Source organism: Hyperolius riggenbachi, chromosome 1 (genome assembly GCF_040937935.1).
Source record: "Hyperolius riggenbachi isolate aHypRig1 chromosome 1, aHypRig1.pri, whole genome shotgun sequence".
Classification (NCBI taxonomy): Eukaryota; Metazoa; Chordata; class Amphibia; order Anura; family Hyperoliidae; genus Hyperolius; species Hyperolius riggenbachi.
The window spans coordinates 18,941,418-18,958,444 of NC_090646.1; positions in this window are offsets into that span (position 1 = coordinate 18,941,418).

The window sequence follows — 17,027 nt, forward strand, 5'->3', positions numbered from 1 at the left end:
GAATTGGCGAATGGTCAGATATAATTAGGTCTTCAATAGACGCTGTTATCATTCTGGGAGTGAGTCGATTATGTATAAGGAATAGATCTATCCTGGAGAATGTCTTATGAGTTGGGGAGTAGAAAGTATATTCATGGTCGGATGGATGGGCATATCTCCATGTGTCCATTAGATCACAGGTTTCCAAGAGGGGCTCTATAAATTTATCTCTGTGTTTTAGAGAGTGTTTGGGATGACTTCTATCTTCCCAGAGGTTCGGTACCGTGTTGAAGTCTCCCCCTAGTAAGATCTGTGAACTCTGCTCTGCCAAGACCTTTCGCTGCAGAGCTTGAAAAAAATTACCGTTTTCTGTGTGGGGGCCATATATGTTGTATATAATAATCACTTCTCCTGCCAATTGAAGCTGTAACCTGGACCATCTGCCCTCTGTATCATGTTCATGCCCTAATACTTTGTAATTGAGCTTTTTGCTGATCAGAATCATTACCCCTGCTTTTTTCTCTACTGCCGGTGAACCATATACCTCCCCCACCCAAAATTTTGTCATGTATTTATACTGGTCTTCTTTTAAGTGTGTTTCCTGCAATAGGCAGATATCGGGCTTGTATTTACCTAAATGGCGTAGTATTCGCGACCTTTTATTTGGGGATTGCAGGCCCTTTACATTCCATGAAATTAACTTCATTCTACTTTATGAATCTCCATAAAAAGGTGCGTCTCAGGTTGCAGCTTATTAATCACACTTATTCGAAACTTTCCTGGTGCTGAGAGGCAAACAAACAGAAACCCCTTAACCCTCCCTATCCCCAAAGTAACCCCAAAAAACTCGCGTTCAGTGACTTCTCTTCTTCCCCGCATGAGAATCTTCTCCTTCGGCATTTAAGGAGCAGTCAGCTAATTTAACATTCCCCCCCGAGCATTCTTATAACACATGACATATAGGCTTTTGTTAAGCTAAACAAAACATGCTTAGTACATTTCAGCGGTTAGACATTTGCACTCTACATATTTACACATTCGGCTGCAGATTTAGTGTTACTATCTTATTGCTAATCATTTTGAATATAGATGTCCGTAAATTCAGCCCCTAGGGCTCAATTCAGGTGCAAGGCACATCATTCCCTGCCTTGGCAGAAATTACCAGTTGTGAATACGTGTGAATCATCCACACCAGCAATATGATCTCATTTTGTGTTCATACATCTGGCAATTTTGCATTGAAAGTCAGAGCAGTGACTATTCTTGTGTTTCTCAGTCTCCATCGGCTGCATCATTTGAGTGTGAACTTGTATCTGCGTCTAGTGCAGTCAGGAACGTCTCTACCTGTTCTGGCGTGTCGAATGTATGTATCTTGTCTTCATGGTCAGTAATTTTCATGACTGCTGGATACATCAGTGCAAACTTCAGTTTTTTGCTGAATAAAGTGTTGCATACTTTGTTAAAAGCTTTCCGTTTCTGTGACACCTCTGCGGAAAAATCATTGAAAAGGCGTAATGTATGGCTCCTCACTGTAAGATCATGGTCTTGCGCTCTGTAGGCAGTCATCAATGCCACCTTGTCTGCATAATCGAGGTATCGTACCATGACCATTCGCGGGGGGCCTTTTTTATTTTTGCTTTTAGGGGGGCCCACTCTGTGTGCACGTTCTACTTTAAGTGGCTCTGGGAGGCCTAGCAGTTTCGGGATTTGCACGGAGCAAAGTTCATGCAGCTGTGCAGGCAAAATGTCCTCCGTTACTCCCACCACCCGCAAGTTGTTGCGCCTAGATCGATTTTCCAGATCCTCTATGCGCACATGGGCTGCAGAATTATCGTGAAGGAGTTGCTCTATAGTGTTGTTTGCTTTTTGCAAATCATCTTCACAGTTACTTAGGCGCTTTTCTATGTCAGAGATTCTCTTTTTCTGATCTGTTATGTCTCGCTTTATTGTTTTCAGGGAGCTTGCTAGGGCTTTCTCTATCGTGGCCTGGATGTCAGGGGCCAGTGCTTTTCCCACCTCCGCAGCCAACCTTTTATAATCTATCTGGAGGTCCCCCTTCTTACCCCTCTCGCTGTCTTCCAGATCAGTGTCACAGTCTGTATCATCCTTCTGCACGTTTTCTTTGGTCTGTGTGCGGCCTGGAGTAGCTTTCACCGCGCTCTTTGCGCCCGCCATCTTTGCTTGGTTGTCTTCCGCGGGTGACTGCGTAGCAGAGTTGGACCGAGTGAGGTAGCGGTCCATGCAGCGGTCTGGAAATGTCGGATGCTTCCCTCACCAGTGTCACCTCGCGTCCGGTTCCCGTGGATGAGTTTTGTGCTGCTCGGGGGTTTTTTTTAGCTGGCACTCAGCCGGAGCTCTCTCCTCTCGCTGCCGCCATGCGGGCGCCGGAACCGGAAGTCGTGGGCAAACTTTTTGTCTTACGGGCCTCATCGGGTTCTCAGGTTTGACCAAGTGGCCGAACGAGAATAGGAGTATGGCCATGACAGGATGGGGGCAGAGCTAACTGTAATGTAACAGAACACAAACTGACCAAATCTGTGTGTGTGTGGTTGTAGAAAACGTTGTGGCTCTTCACTGGCAGTTAGCAGTTGCTGACCTACATTTAGCCAGTGGTTATACCACCACAAGCACATAACACCTTGTGAAGTTTGACAGCCAGTGTGGGATAGCTACACCCCACTGCTGTAACATTTAGACAGTGGAGGGGGATCCCCAAGGACCCCCATGCATTCATCAAGGCAGTTATACCTCATTGTGGGGACTTTACTAAAGGGTATACCCACGACACTGGGGCCCACCTCTTTTTTAACTAATGAAGTTTATATAATAAAATATATTCTCTTTTTATATGTACCTATAGGGCTTGTCCATAGGACTTTAGTGAGTGTGTAATATAACAGTGTAATGCAAAAACAATGGACCAGAGTTTTCTCCCAAAACAGGCTAAGTGACTCTTATGGTAGTTGGACAATGTTCACCCACCCACAAACAGCAAATGGCAGCAGACAGTACTCTTTGACAGGCAGAACCCCTCAGACAGTAAGACACATAAATCAGGCAGTGTTTCCCCCAAAATAAACATGATGTGACAGCTTCCCTTCAAAATACACATAATGCGGCAATGTTTCTTCCAAAATAAACATAATGTGGTAAGATTTCTTCCAAAATACACATAGGGCTTGATTCACAAAGCCGTGCTAACTGTTAGCACGCTGGTGAAAAGCCCATTATCACACCTAAACTCAGTTTAGGCGTGATAAAAATAAACTCGCGCGCAAAGTTTACGCGCACAATGTTTACGCGCGCAACGCCATTAAACCCTATGCGACGTTTCACTTGCACCAGACTTTGCGCACGTAACACTTTGCGCGCGAGTTTTTCCCTCAAAGCGGTGCTAACCTACTTAGTGCAATGCTTATCATGCCCAAAAGTCTTTAGGCGTGCTAACTAGGTTAGCACCGCTTTGTGAATCAAGCCCATAATGTGGCTGCATTTTTTCACAAAATACACATAATGTGGCAGTATTACCCCACAAAAATACACATAATGTGGCAGCATTTCTTCCACAAAATTCATATATTGTAGCATCATTACCCCACAAAAATACACATAATGTGGCAGCATTTCCCGCAAAAATACACATAATCTGGCAGTGTTTCCCACAAAATACACATAACGCGGCAATGTTCTCACAAAATAAAATGTTCCTTTTTAAGAGGGGACAGAAAGATTCCAGTGGAGAGGGGCAGGTTAAATAGCATTGTTAGTACAGGCCACTCAGGCCAGTGATGCTCGACTGTACCCAAATTAAATTTGAGTACATTCAAATTCAGGTCTGGGTCCTAATTCGGGTTTGGCTGTGATCACGACCAGTAGAATTTGTAATAATTTTAGGTAGTAACTGAATTCGGGTATTACCACAAATTTGTGATCACAAATTCGGATGGCCTTAAAGCTATTTTTTGAAAGGGAAATCACAATTAAATAGGTGTAATAAAAAAAAATGATGGAAAACTTTTTTTTTTGCATTTCTTGCTTATTCTTCTTCATCATCTTCACCTTCTTCTTTTTCTTCTCTCCATCTTTTTCTTCACTGTCTTCTTTTTCAGTTTTACCATCTTCTTTCTCATCACCATCTTCTTCTTCATTGGCACCTGGTTCTTCTTCTTCTTCCTCTTCCTCTTCCTCTTCTTCCCCTCCTCCTCTTCTTCTTCTTCCCCTGGCGGTGGAAACACAGACAGCAGGAGGTTAAATACAGGAGCAAGAGGAGGAGGAGGAGTGACGTGTGGCAGCAGGCAGGCAGTTCAACCCAGACACCTCAGAATAATTTTTTTTTTACACAAAAATGTAGCTATTGTAGTGGCGTAATAGCTAGTGGCGCATGTCAGCAGCGCATAATTCTGTGGACCCTGGTGGTGGGAACATAGACAGTGGAAGGTTAAATACAGCAGTAGGAGGAGGAGTGATGTGTGGCAGCAGGCAATGTTGTAGGCCATGGCACATAGCGTTTGTACCACGGCTGTAATAAACACCATACAGCAGGAGGTTCCAGACAGCAGTCGTGAAGCCCACATTGTGTCCAATACACAACTGGGACAGCACAGCAAATGGCAGTTTTTTTTTAAATGTAGCTATTGAAGTGGCGTAATAGCTAGTGGCGCATGTCAGCAGCGCATAATTCTTCAGACCCTGGCAGTGGAAACACAGACAGCAAAAGGTTAAATACAGCAGCAGGAGGAGTAGTGACGTGTGGCAGCAGGCAATGTTGTGGGCCGTGGTACTTAGCGTTGGTACCACGGCTGTAATAAACACCATACAGCAGGAGGTTCCAGACAGCAGTCATGATGCCCACATTGTGTCCAATACACAACTGGGACAGCACAGTTTCCAACCCAGACCCTCAGAAGATTTTTTTTCTTTTTTTAAATGTAGCTATTGAAGTGGCTAGTGATGAGCAAATCCGACCCGGTATATACCCGGATAGTAGCTATCCAGATATCTTCCAGTAAAGCTGTGTGTGTGTGTGTGTGGGGGGGGTGTCAATCTTACCTGTCTGACGTCTTCTTAGCTCTGTCCTCGGCACCTCCCATCAACCTTCCGGGTTGAAGGAGGAAGTGTTTGGAGTCACGTGATGTGCGTGGAGCGCATCGTGATAGGCACCGAAGACGGAGCTAAGAAGACATCAGACAGGTAAGATCCCCCCCCCCCCCCCCCCGCACAGCTTTACTGGGAGATATCCGGATAGCTACTATCCTGGTATCTTCGGGATCGGATTTGCTCATCACTGAAAGTGGCGTAATAGCTAGTGGCGCATGTCAGCAGTGCATAATTCTGTGGACCCTGGCGGTGGGAACACAGAACGCAGGAGATTAAATACAGCAGCAGGAGAAGGAGGAGGAAGAGGAGTGACATGTGGCAGCAGGCAATGTAGTAGGCTCTGGCACTTAGCGTTGGTACCACAGCTGTAATAAACACCATACAGCAGGAGGTTCCGGACAGCAGTCGTGAAGCCCACATTGTGTCCAATACACAACTAGGACAGAACAGTTTTCAACCCAGACACCTCAGAATATATTTTTTTTTACACAAGAACAGAAATAGTAGCTATTTTGAGGGTGTGTTAAATGGCTAGTGGCAGCAGCGCATAACGGAGTGGACCCTGGTGGTGATGTTTGGAACACAGACAGGAGGTTTAATGTAGCAGCAGAAGGACATACATGGCAGCAGGCAGCCTAGGCCATGGCACCTATCGGTGGTACCACAGCACCTAAAGAAAAACCAGGCCAAATTTGCAGGGGACTGAGGGTTGATGTTCTGAAAAAATAATTCCCCAGGCACCTCATGTCCTCCTGTCGCCAACAACAGGTGCCTGGAATGTGCCTTCAATCCAGGCCTGGTTGATCTTCAAAAATGTGAGTCTGTCCACGGACTCTGTGGACAGACGAGAGCGCTTCTCCGTGACCACACCACCGGCTGCACTGAAGCACCTCTCTGAAGCACCTCTCAAGACTTTCAGGGCGTACTGCACCAGCTCACTCCACATCTGCAAGCGCTCGACCCAGTACTCCAAGGGGTCCGCAGGCTCCTCGCCGGTGTCAAGCCCGCTGAAGGACCCCATGTAGTGGTCCACCATCCAGGTCAGGCACTGGCTGTGACTTGAGAGGAGGATGCTGCTGCACGCACCTCCTCTCTCGACTGCTTTACTGTGAGGTAGAGTGCCTTTGTCAAGGACAGCAGGTCTCCTGGGCGCCTGATGCTGCTGCTGCTGTTAGCTGCAGGCACCAGCTGCTGTGCTGGCTGGACAGGGACAGAGGGGGTAGGAGGCTGGGGGGAGGCTTCCTCCAATCGCCGAACAAGGATCTCCTGCAACTCCCTTGTTCGCTGTTCACGGTCTCCAGCAGGCAGGAACTGAGCCACCTTCCCCCTCAGCCATGGGTCCAGAATCATGCTGATGCAGGCGTCCTCCCTCGCTTGCATCTGCTTAACCCTGGGGTCTGTGCACAGGCACCGCAGCATGTGCCCTGCCATGGTGAACAGGGCGGTCCGTCCAGCAGAGACATCAGGGTCAGTGGCCACAAATTTGCTGTCCTCCTCCTCCTCTGACCCCTGAGCCTCTTCCTCCTCCCTCCACCCTCTCACCACTGCTGCTGCGCTCTGCTGTTCCCCCTCAATGGCAACATCCAGCACCTCCAACTCCTCCTCCTCCAACAACTCGAATTCCTGTGCAGAAGTGGACTGTGCAGGCGGATGCTGTTCCAGCTGCTTCAGAGCCTCCTCTCCCACATCCATCAAATCACAAAGTTCCCTGTCCAGCAGACAAACAAAGGGCACCCACTGGCAGAGGGATGCCCGTGCCTCGCTCACCAGGTTGGTTCCCTGCAGGAAGGGAGCCAACATCAAGCATACCTGCTGCATCTGCCCCCACTGTGCATTGGAGATGAGCTGGAGTTTGGTGGTGCCGGCGACAGTGGCCTCAACGATATAGCGCTGGATAGCCCTCCTTTGCTCAACCAGCCACTCCAACATTGCCAGGGTGGAATTCCAGAGAGTTGGCACATCGATGACTAGCCGGTGGCCCTTGCACTGCTGAATGTAGGCCAGGTTTGCTGTGGCAGTGGCTGAGCACCGGAAACTGCAAACAATTTTCTGAGCCGCTTCCAACAGATCCTCCATCCCCTGGTAGGTGCACAGGAACTTCTGCACCACCAGGTTCAGGACATGGGCCAAGCAGGGGACATGGGTCAAGTGTCCCCTGTTGATGGCAGTCATCAGGTTTGCTGCATTGTTGGACACCACCAATCCGACTCTGAGGCTTCTGGGGGTCAGCCACGTCTTCTCCTGCTCCCTCAGGTAGCGGAGCACGTTGTCTGCCGTGAGACTGTTCTTCCCCGGGCTTTTCATCTCCAGCAGCGCTTGGCAGTGGCGGGCCTTTGGCGGTGGGAGCTGCTGATTCTCCCCTGACCCCGCATGGTGGCACCACATAGTGGACAACTGGTGCCGTTGCTACTGCTGATGTCCCCGAGGATGGACCGGCTGCTTCCTCACTGGCGCATTCCACCAGGATGACCCAGTGAGCTGTGAAGGACAGGTAGCGGACTGACCCAAAACAGCTGCTCCAGGAGTCCATGGTGATGTGTATCCGCTCACTCAGGGCGTGATCGAGTCAGTGGCCTACGTTCGCCCTAGCAAACTGGTGCAGTGCTGGGATCGCCGTGCGGGAGAAATAGTGGCGGCTGGGAATTTGCCACTCCGGGATCCCATAATGCAGGAGCATTCTCATGTCACTCCCCTCCTGCGCAAAGGAGTATGGCAGGAGCTGGGAGCACATGGCCCGGGCAAGAAACCCGTTCAGCACCCGGATGCGCCTGTTGGTGGCAAGCAGAACCTTGGTCACACCGGGAAAGGACTTGCTGAGCAGGGTCTGGCAGCGTTTGCCTGCATGGGAGGATGATGAGGAGGCCATTGTGGAGGGAGCAGATGAGGCCACTGAGGACTGAGGCGAGCAGTGATTTTCTGTGCTCCTGCTGCTGATGCTGGATGAGCAGGAGGGTGGGATGCTGCTGCTGCTGAAGTCTGTGCAGTGGCTGACTGGCTCTGACCACTGCCTGTGCCACTGTCCTTCAGCTTCAGAAAGTCACTGTAGTCCTCAAAATGTTTGGTCTCCAAGTTGGTCTGCAGGCACTGGGTACCCAACTTGTTGAGATCGCTGCCTCTGCTCAGGCTGGTACCGCAACTGTGGCAAATGGCACGGGTCAGTGAAGTACTGCCAGACTGAGGATTTCAACTTGCCCTTCGCGCTTGTGGGCTGAGGAGTTTTTTTGCCTTTGGAGGGCTGTTTTTTTTTTTGGAGGAGCTTAGGTGTGGGTGGTGGTGGTAGCGGCTGAAGCAGCAGGCTGTGGCTCCTGCCTTCCACACCCTGTGCTGGCCGCCATGCTGCTGCCGCACCTCTGTGCCAGAGATGTCTCCACGTCCGATGACATGCTGCCTTCACTCAACTGTGCTGGTGGTGGCACATAGGAACGATCCAGCACCTCATCATCATCATCCCCAAACATCTCCTCTGAGCCCTCAACCAACTCCTCTGCCACAACATAACCTGCATCAGGCCCCTCCTCCTCCTGAAATTCCACTTGTTGTGCACCACCAACAACAACCTCTTCCACCTCAAACTCCTCCTCCTCCTCCTTGCATTCCACCAACATCCCCTCCTCAAACTGTTCCACAACCTCCCTCAAAATGCTTGCAGTCCCTGGGGCGAAGAGCAAGGTCAGTGAGGGCAGGCTGGCCACTGGGGTCGACGTGACCTCAAGCAGTGGTGAAGGGCAGCTGCTGCAGACCGGAGTGCTGGTGGTGGCACAGGTGTCGCTGGTGCTGGAGGTCTGGCTGGAAACGGTGGCTTGCTGCCCCGCCATCATTTCCACCACAGCCTGTGCCTGACTCTCTGCAATGGGTCGGTGATGAAGACCCAAGGCAAAGATGGGTGCAACACGCTGCTGCTGCGCCTCTGCTCCCTCCTCCACAACTCTGCATTTAGTGGCTGGTGGCGGACCAGTCACAGACCTGCTGGTGCTGGCAGTGGCTGCAGCAATGGTGCTGCCTCTCCTGGTGGTGCCTCTACCTCTGCCAGTCATTGTACAATATACAAATACAACAAGAAAACAAAATATGTATATATTTATATATATATACAGTGGCTTGCAAAAGTATTCGGCCCCCTTGAAGTTTTCCACATTTTGTCACTCTGTCAGAGGTGCCTGGCTCTTCTACTGACCACATATGCTATTGCTCCGTTGTTATTGCCTGATGAAGCGGGATCAAACCTGTGAAACGCGTTGCATATTTGGAGTTCATAAATAAAATATATTGACTGTCTTTACTACAGTCGTTGTGTGTCTACTTGGAGGAGGTAAGTCCACCACTACCTCCTCTATTTACCAAGAATTTGTTTTTTAAGCTGATTTAGCTTCCTTTTATCCTTTTGGCGCCTCTGTTCTCCTGCATAATATATATATATAAAGGGTGGTAAAGGCTGTAAACTTTAATTAAGAGTCCGGGTTGGTGGGTGAGTGACTAAAAAAAAAATAAAGTTTTTTTTTTCTGTTAAATACTAGTAGTGTAGTCTACAGTAGTCGATAACTAACTCGTGTGCCCGAAAGTGACAATCAAAGTCTGTCACACACGGACGCAGTCAATAGGGTCAGGCAGAGATGACAGGCAGTCACAGATCACAACAGATGCTGCCCTTTGTAATGTAACTAACACAGTAGTGAAGCTAATAAACGCACAGACTAACACCAGTAGAAATTACGTTTAGTAAGTTATGGTCAGAGAGAGGGAGAGGAAGATTAGTAAAATCAGTGACAAAGCAGAAACGAGTGAATATGGGGTCAAGCATATGGCCTTAAGTGTGAGTTGGAGCAGTGGACCTCTGAGACAGAATTACTGGTATCAATAAGAATGTAAAAAAATCACCCATGATGATGGTAAGGATTTCAGAGGACAGGAGCTGGAGGAGCCAGGCAGAGCAATGGTTTAACCTCCCTAGCATTATGATTATTTCCAGATTATTTCCAGATTTATGGTCTAAAAGCCATGCAATTTTTTCACAAGCTTTAAGACCCTAAAAATAATAAGAAAAAAAAACATACCACGGAGAGCTCCTGCATATAACTCACTCAGGCATTGAATTATCACTCTGAGCTGCAGATTTTCATCCTGAGCGTGACTCGGGATTACCACTAGTGATGATAGTAATCAACAAATTACTATTTCGCTAAATTTTGTGTACCATTTTGCAATTACGCTTATACCTAATTACAATTTGCAAATTCAATTGATTTTGTGTAGTCATTTGTAATTTTGCATAAAAATTTGATAAATTTAGCATAATTTCTTGCCGACTTTAGCACTGAATAGCAAAGCCCCATATAAATGCTATTGACACCAAAATTGCTACATATGTTAAGGAGAATAGTGGGTACAAGTAAAATAAAAACTTTTTCCAAAAAGACCTTATAGTTTTTGAGAAACTCGATTTAAAAATGCAAGTAAAAAAAGGGTTTTTAATTTTAGAAAAATTAATTTAAAAAACATTTTTCTCTGCATTTTTAAAATCGAGTTTCTCAAAAACTACAAGGTCCTTTAGAAAAAATATTTTTGTGACTTATACCCACTATTCTGTTTAACAATTTTGGTAGCAATAGCATGTATGGGGGCTTTGCTATTAAAAGTTGCTCTAAAGTTGGCACAACATTTATGTGAAATTTCGCGAAAATTACGAGAAATATTACGCAAAATTTTAAAATACTACTATTACATACAAAATTAATTACGATTTTCTCTGAAATTTGGCATTCAGATTACGGACCACCCATGATTACCACTAAGGAAGCTAAGAAAACAGAAGCCGGGCCTGGAGGACGGTAAATAACAATGATTTAGAGGTTAGAGGGAGAGTATAGACAGACTGCATAAACTTCAAAGGATGGTAAAGAGAGGGAAGGAATAATGAGTGAGTGGTTTAAAGGAGCATTAATCAGAGAGGAGTATGCTTACATCACCACCATGTTTACTCCCACTTCTATTGAAGCCCCTATAGAAAAGGGTGGCAGATGAGACTGTGTCTGAAGGGGTCAGCCAGGTTTCAGTGATCCCAAATACTGTGAAGACATTTGAAGTGAAAAGATCATGAGTGAAGGGCATTTTGTTTCGAGGAATGAGGAAGTGAAGCCGGTTCAGGGTTATGTAAAATGTCCCCTGCAGCAAGGAAGAAGAGGAGGCAAAGAAAGTGAAGCACAGGGTGAGTGTTAGACTTATGTTTAGACACAGCATGAATAATAAAATGACGTTGTAAAAATAAGAAACTCTCATGAGAAGCAAGCTGTGGAGTGGATATGAGGGAGGGGGAAATGTACAGCATATTGCTGACAGCAGGATGATGTGGTGTGTAAACAAGGATAAGTACCCCCTTCTACCAGTATGGTTAACCGAGGCAGCAGCAAGGTAGCCTCCACTCCATCTGACCTTATCTCTCACAGTAGGTGCTTATATAAATGAGAGCAGGGGTGGGTATCTGAGCTCAACAACTTGGAGGAAAGCTTGTTGTAAGAGGCTCCAATGTCTCCTGACAATAGACCCCAGCTTAGGACTGCAGACATTGTATGTGTAGGCAAAAGGGAGTCTAGGATTTCCATGATATTCATGCTAATGGTTTTCTCTTATACGGATGCATGCGGTATACCCTCTTTATCTGAATTTAGTCTCCATCTCTAAGAGGCGTTGGTTGTATGTCTCAGGAGGATCAGAGACAATATTCGCAACTCTAGCAAACTGACTTCCAGGAATATGTTCCCTAACTGATTTAGGGTGGAAACCCAAAAATTCCAAGAGGGAGTTCCCGTTGGTGGGCTTACCAAACAGGTCTATACAAAGCCTACCTTGGCTCCACATGACCATAATGTCCAAGAAAGGAACACGCTCTCGGTTGACAAGTGCTGTCAACCTGACAGTAGGAAATTTGGTGCTGAACTCGGCAATCAGCAATTCAAGCTCCAATTGTGACGTCCCCCTCCAAATGCAAAACACATTGTCAATGTACCTCCACCAGCACAGAGCATGTCGGCGGAAGTACTCACTCTGAAACACAAAGGCCTCCTCATGTAGGTCCATAAATACATTTGTTTAGGAGGGGGCCACATTGGAACCCATAGCCGTGCCCCTCAGCTGTTTGCAAAAAGCACCATCAAAATAAAAATTAGTTCTATCAGGATTTGTATCAGGATTTTGTAGGTCTTTTTTTCAGTTTCAGGAATGTGCAGCACATTGCAGTATCTTTCAGCATGGTACAAGCAGTAGAATGTTGTGCAGTGTTAGCCATCAGTAAAAGCAAGACGTTTTGAAACAGGATGTGCAGGAATGTGTGGTTTCTGATTCAAAACTCCTTGCTTTTACTGATGGCTAACAGGGCACAACACTCTACTGCTTCTACTGTAAATACATAAGTAAGGCTACTTACATCATACAGTGAACAGGTTTCACAACATCTGTGGGTACCCCTAAATCTGAAGCACTTTCACCTGCAGTGAACACCCCTCCGATGACGATATCCCCCTCCTGATAAAATTCAAATTCATCTATGACAACTCTTAATATGTGATCACAGACAGGTGCTGAACTCCGAGTCTCATATATGCAAAGTATTACACACAGCACCATCCAACAGGCCTGTATTTTGCTTATATTACCAGCAGCTGCAATTTTCATTTTCATGCTCAATAACTTTTCTATTGTTTTTGCTGTTCCTGCAGGACTGTGACATGAAGCTGTAGATGACCTGATGCCATTTGTACATGATAGATCAGTGTACTGCATTACCCCTCCCTCCCTTTTATACAGTTCTGTGTCATGGATGTATCACTGTACTGATAATAGCAGCATAGATGTCTTCTTCTAGCTATGTTATATTGAACTAATTGTACAGCTGGTTCTTGACACGTCATCTAACAAAAAACATTATTATAATTATGCCTTGTATATTATTTTACATTTGTACATTGTTTTACCCTTATACTGTGTCTACCACTTCTACTATTAATTGTTATTGATTAAATTCTTTCATTAAAGGACCACTACTGTAATAAATTACTTTTTCAATAAACAGCCAATCAAATTTCAGCCATTCATTTTTAATGGGAAAATGTAAACTGCAGCCATTCTTACACTGTACATCGCAGGGTTTTTAAACTTGGCACACTTGGGTCACTGGGTGACTGAGATTAGGATTCAGGAAAGTGGGTGGAGCCTACAACAGCCAATCAAATTTCACCTAGTGATTATCAAGGAGAATATTTAAACTGCTGCCATTCTTACATTGTTAATGGCAGAAGCTTCAAACTTGCTACAGTCGGCCATTGGGTAACTGGGGTCCAAATTCTCCAAAGGGGTGGGGCCACAAATAGCCAATCAGATTTCCTTGGTGGATAAACTGCTTCATTCACTCATTTTTTATGCCAGGAACCTGAAAGCTTACAAACTTGGTCATTGAGTGACTGTGTGTTAAGGTCCAAAAGTGGGCGGAGCCAAAAAATGAACTGGGAAAATGTAAACTGCAGCCATTCTTACACCGTTAATCGCAGGGTTCTGAAACTTTGCACAGTTCTTCACTGGGTGACTGAGATTAATATTAAGGAAAATGGGTTGGGCCTACAACAGCCAATCAAAATTCACCTGTTGATTTTCAAGGGGAATAAAAAATTGCTGCTATTCTTGCACTGTTATTGGCACAAGCCTCAAACCTGCTACAGTTGGTCATTGGGTGACTGGGGTTCAAATTCTGTAAAGTGGGTGAAGCCACAAACAGCCAATCAGATTTGTTTCATTTCAGCTTTACTGGGAAAATATAAATGATTGATGCCAAGGACCCCAAAGCTGGGTCATCAGCTAGTGAAATATAAATTACTATATTGCTGTCACCAGTGGTGCTCGGATACAACTTGTGATCACGGCATAGCTGTGATTCACAAGCATATTTTCACTATCCAACATCGTGATCCGAATCCGTGATTGATTAACGTCAATCACAGATTCAGACATTATTACGCGTATTCGGCCCGTGATCACGGGCCATAGTTCACACAGCAAGCACGTTTAAAAATCCATAATTTTCACTCTATTCATTGCTCTATTACTGTATTTGATACTTGTATTTAGAGTTGGGCCGAATGGTTCGCCTGCGAACGGTTCCATGCGAACTTCCGTGGTTCGCGTTCGCGTCCCGCAGGCGAACGTTTGCGGAAGTTCGGTTCGCCCCATAATGCACAATGGAGGGTCAACTTTGACCCTCTACATCACAGTCAGCAGGCCCAGTGTAGCCAATTAGGCTACACTAGCCCCTGGAGCCCCACCCCCTTATATAAGGCAGGCAGCGGCGGCCATTACGGTCACTCGTGTGCCTGCATTAGTGAGAGTAGGGCGAGCTGCTGCAGACTGTCTCTCATAGGGAAAAATTAGTTAGGCTTAGCTTGTTCCTGGCTGCATACCTGTTCTGTGAACCCACCACTGCATACCTGTACTGTGAACCCACCACTGCATACCTGTTCAGTGAACCTGCCACTGCATACCTGTTCAGTGAACCTGCCACTGCATACCTGTTCTGTGAACCCACCACTGCATACCTGTTCTGTGAACCCACCACTGCATACCTGTTCTGTGAACCCACCACTGCATACCTGTTCAGTGAACCCACCACTGCATACCTGTTCAGTGAACCCACCACTGCATACCTGTTCAGTGAACTCACCACTGCATACCTGTTCAGTGAACCCACCACTGCATACCTGTTCAGTGAACCCACCACTGCATACCTGTTCAGTGAACCCACCACTGCATACCTGTTCTGTGAACTTGCCACTGCATACCTGTTCTGTGAACCCACCACTGCATACCTGTTCAGTGAACCCACCACTGCATACCTGTTCAGTGAACCCACCACTGCATACCTGTTCAGTAAACCCACCACTGCATACCTGTTCAGTGAACCTGCCACTGCATACCTGTTCTGTGAACCCACCACTGCATACCTGTTCAGTGAACCCACCACTGCATACCTGTTCAGTGAACCCACCACTGCATACCTGTTCAGTGAACCTGCCACTGCATACCTGTTCTGTGAACCCGCCACTGTATACCTGTTCTGTTCAGTGAACCCGCCACTGCATACCTGTTCTGTTCAGTGAACCCGCCACTGCATACCTGTTCTCGCCATGGTGCGCACCAGTCCAGCACGGCGTTACACGGTGAGTTTGGTGTGTCAGTGTGAAGCAGTACTACTTGATTGATGTATACACATGCAAGATGTTTTAAAGCACTTTAGGCCTGTCATTTAGCATTCAATGTGATTTCTGCCCTTAAAACGCTGCTTTGCGTCAAATCCAGATTTTTCCCGGGGACTTTTGGCATGTATCCCACTCCTCCACCTGGGGGTCCAGGTGTTAGACCCCTTGAAACATCTTTTCCATCACTTTTGTGGCCTGCATAATTTTTTTTTTTCAAAGTTCGCATCCCCATTGAAGTCTATGGCGGTTCGCGAACTTTTACGCGAACCGAACCTTCCGCGGAAGTTCGCGAACCCGGTTCGCGAACCTAAAATCAGAGGTTCGGCCCAACTCTACTTGTATTTAGCTAGCCAGCCAGTGATTAAAGGGGCACTGCAGCGAACTGTAAAATTTAAAATATGTGCAAACATATACAAATAAGAAGTAAGTTTCTTCCAGAGTAAAATGAGTTTTTTTTTATTCCTGGTTGTTATTTGATGTAGATGGCTGCTTATTATGTGCTATAGCAATTCCCTGTATTACCAGGAAGGTCCATTGTTCTTTACCATTGCAGTACCTCCTATTTACATTTGGCGTTTACATTGTTTCTTAAGTTATAAAAGTCGTAGAAGTTTCAAATGTATCATTTGTTCTATTAATGTATAGGACAAGTGCAGCCCCCCCTTTTCGGTGGAGTACAGGGTACCAGGGGTATGTGTAAATTTGCCGATCTGTGGGCACTACCATGTTGCTTAGCAACCATGGTGAAGGTTACCATGGTCATTCATGTTTTATTTGGCCACTTGTCATATGATTATGACAGCTAGCGCAGCGCGAGTGGAGCCTAAGGCACACGTCCAGCTAACATGCCAGCTACAGACGGTTGGGGGTGGCGTGATGGGGTTGCCTAGCAACCGCACGCTTTCCCCCCCTTCACGCGCTTCATAGCAAAACTAGTGGAGGTGGAGTTTAGTCAGGTAAATAGCCCACAACGGCATGAGCAGTGACGGCCCTGGTTTGTTTATCCCAGGCGGGGGGCGTGCCTAGTAGAGCTAGGGGGCGACGGATTGGTCTGGGGTAGAGCAGGCAGCGAGCCGATTGGTCTAGCCCCATTGGCCAATACGAGCACAGGGGGCGTGGCCACATGGCACGGCGAGCTGTGCTGGTTTACCCGCAACGGCTAGCTAACTAGCACATTTGAATTACTGAGGCAATTTACCCTATTTTTCATACGGAGTGCGACCTGAGGGACATGGACTTGGTATGTATAACTGGATACAGTAGTGCTGCGCACACTGATTTATTATTTTGACAGAAATGAGATTTTGATTAAAGACATAAGAGCATTTTGGCTGGTGTGTTTGCTATGTAAACATTGGAGATGACATCATCGTTTGGTCACAATTAGGGGGGGGGGGGGTGCATGGGGATTTCAATTGTATATAATGCATGTCAGAAACTATGCGGTTGTAACCACACGCCTTAATGAAGGGGGACCCTGCGTGGCCCCCGAAACAATTGTCGGCTTCAATATCCTTATGGAACGCATAGCTCAATAAAAGGAGCGTAAAGCATTCTAAAACGGTGTGCTGATACACTTGACTTTTTGTTTACATTGTTTCTTAGTTACGTAGTTACTAATTTATTAATGTTGACAATGCAGTGGCGTATTGAGGCTGTTTATATCGATATTATCACACTGATGAGTAGGGAGGCGTAGACGTAGTGAACAAATAC